The following is a 3,283-nucleotide window of genomic DNA, read 5'->3' as shown; positions in this document are numbered from 1 at the left end:
TAGGCCGGGCAAGGTGGCTCATGCCTGTAATCTCAGCACTTTGGGAGGCTGAGGTGGGCGGATCACGAGGTCAGGAGATCGAGACCATCCTGGTTAACATGGTGAAACCCCGTCTCTACTAAAAAAATTAGCCGGCCGTGATGGCTCGCTGGGTGACACAGCGAGACTGGCTCAAAAAAACAACGACAACAACAAAAAAGCACATTATATAAATAATGTGGATAAGTCTTAAAAACCTAATATTTTATGAAAGAAGAATACAATTTATGCCACAATATCATTTATGTTAAAAATTTAAACATATAAATACTATTATATGGTTTTCAAGAAACTATATCCAAAATATGAGAGATGACTTGGAAGGACAAATATTAACTAGGGGGAGTACAGTATGAAATTGCAGGAGGGAGATGAATAAAAACTCTTAAGGTAAAACAGAACACAAGAATAGTTCTATTTTTTGATGGAGTTTCACTCTTGTCACCCAGGCTGGAGTGCAATGGCACGATCCTGGCTCACTGCAACCTCTGCCTCCCAGGTTTAAGCGATTCTTCTGCCTCAGCCTCCTGAGTAGCTGGGATTACAGGCGCTTGACACCATGTCTAGCTAGTTTTTGTATTTTTATTTTTTGAGACCGAGTCTCACTCTTATCACCCAGACAGGAGTGCAGTGGTGCGATCTCGGCTCACTGCAAGCTCCGCCTCCCAGGTTCATGCCATTCTCCTGCCTCAGTCTCCCGAATAGCTGGGACTACAGGCGCATGCCACCACACCCGGCTAATTTTTTGTATTTTTATAGAGACGGGGTTTCCCCGTGTTAGCCAGGATGGTCTCAATCTGCTGACCTCATGATCCGCCCGCCTTGGCCTCCCAAAGTGCTGGGATTACAAGCGTGAGCCACCATGCCTGACCTAAAATGTGCTTTTGACCGGTGCATATTATTCTATTGTGTTCATATACCAAAGCTTATCTTTTCCTCTAGTCACAGATACTTATATTTTTCCCAGCTATTTCCACTTCTGCAAGCTTGTACATGTCTTCCTATGAAGGAAGAATGCCCTTTCAGGAAACCTGCCCTTTCATTTCTTTGCTATATATGTCCTAGAGTTTGAGGTATATGCATATTTAATTTAAGTCATGCTGGATCGTTCTCAGGAATGGTTATCCCAGTTTCCTTTCCACAAGCAAGACCTGAGGGCTTCATTTTCTCTTCATTTTCAGTAGCACTTGATATTTTCTGATTTTTGCTAATCTGATGTGTATAAAATATTATTTTTTCTTAATCTGCATTATCTGATTACTGATGAAGTATATGCTTTTTAGTCATTCTGATTTTCCATTCTGTGGATAGTCTGTACTTATAATTTGTCTCTTTTCTATTAAGTTTTTCTTTCTTGCTGATTACAGTATGGTATAAACTGTGTGTGTGTGTGTGTGTATATATATATATATATACACACTTTTTTTTTTTTTTTTTTGCGACAAAGTCTGGCCCTGTTGCCCAGGCTGGAGTGCAATGGTGTGATCTCACCTCACTGCAACCTCCATCTCCTGAGCTCAAACCATCCTCCCACCTCAGCATCCCAAGTAGCTGGGACTAAAGGCATGTACCACCACGCCTGGCTAATTTTTGTATTTTTTTGTAGAGATGGGGTTTCTCCATATTGCCTAAGCTGGTCTCGAACTCGTGAGCTCAAGAGATCTGCCTGCCTCTCTGCCCCCAAAGTGGTGGGATTACAGGCATGAGCCACTGCTCCCAGCCAAGAAATTATTTATATGTAGATACTATTTTCTTGTCAAGTTCAGATGTTGGAAATAACTTGCCATTTGTTCATTCTTGTCTTTGTTGTTTTTCATATAATAGAAATCCCCCCAATGGTTTATGTTTTTTATGTCTTTTGTTTTGTTTTGTTTTTGAAATGGAGTTTCCCTCTTGTTGCCCAGGCTGGAGTGCAGTGGCACAATCTTGGTTCACTGTAACCTCCGCCTCCCGGGTTCAAGCCATTCTCCTGCCTCAGCCTTCCGTGTAGCTAGGACTACAGGCATGCACCACCACACCCGGCTAATTTTTATTGTATTTTTAGTATAGACAGGGTTTCACCATGTTGGCCAGGCTGGTCTCGAACTCCTGACCTCAGGTGATCTGCCCACCTTGGCCTCCCAAAGTGCTGGGATTACAGGCATGAGCCACTGCGCCCAGCCTTAGGTCTTGTTCTTCTATTGGTTTTATAGTTTTACCATTTACATTTAGGTCTTAAATTTAATTGGAATTAATTTTTGGATATAGTATGAGGTATGAATTAAACTTTTTCTCCATCTAGTCATTAAAAGGAAGGGGTTAACAAAACCCCTTCTCTTGCTATGGGGAAAAAATTATCTGGGGTTTACTTTCTGTTCAGCACTGTTTCCTTGGTAACCTACAAAGTTAAGATAAATATGGAAAATAAAACTCTTTACCAGGCAGCCTTTTTTGCTTGTTTTAACTGTAAAAAGACAAAGCACAGATGTTGATTTATCTGAGTAAGATATGAAACCGGTAACCAAGCTTGTTCCTTGTTGTAGGGACCTGGAACTACCTTGAGGGTTTTTTACAAGATAGTGCTCCCTATCACACACGAGGTTTACCTAAGGAGGATGCCTCCTTTACATGCTAGTTGTTTACTGTGCTATATCTTTCTGCCAACCTAAGTGACCTTGGTGCCAAGTTATATTATTTTGGGTTTTCTGAGTGAATGTCTGCAGAGCATGCCAAGTAGGATTGCAGTCAGTTTTTCTAGCACCATCTACTACATAATCCCTATCATCTCATTTCATTACATTCCAAGTTCTGTAAGCATGAAACTGGGGCTCTCTGTTTTGTTGGTATGTGTCAGTTTCTTTCCCAGTACAACATTGTCTTTTACTATTCTATTCTATTCTAGTCTAGTCTAGTCTAGTCTCTTCTAGTCTCTTCTAGTCTCTTCTATTCTATTCTAGTTTATTCTAGTCTAGTCTAGTCTAGTCTATACTAGTCTATTCTAGTCTAGTCTAGTCTAGTCTAGTCTAGTCTATTCCAGTCTAGTCTATTCTAGTCTAGTCTATTCTAGTCTATTCTAGTCTAGTCTTCTAGTCTATTCTGTTCTAGTCTATTCTAGTCTATTCTACTCTAGTCTATTCTAGTCTATTCTACTCTAGTCTATTCTAGTCTAGTCTATTCTAGTCTAGTCTAGTCTAGTCTATTCTAGTCTAGTCTAGTCTATTCCATTCTAGTCTAGCCTATTCTATTCTAGTCTAGTCTATTCTTG

Source organism: Mandrillus leucophaeus, unplaced genomic scaffold (assembly GCF_000951045.1).
Source record: "Mandrillus leucophaeus isolate KB7577 unplaced genomic scaffold, Mleu.le_1.0 Scaffold307, whole genome shotgun sequence".
NCBI lineage: Eukaryota > Metazoa > Chordata > Mammalia > Primates > Cercopithecidae > Mandrillus > Mandrillus leucophaeus.
This window is presented reverse-complemented; position numbering follows the sequence as displayed.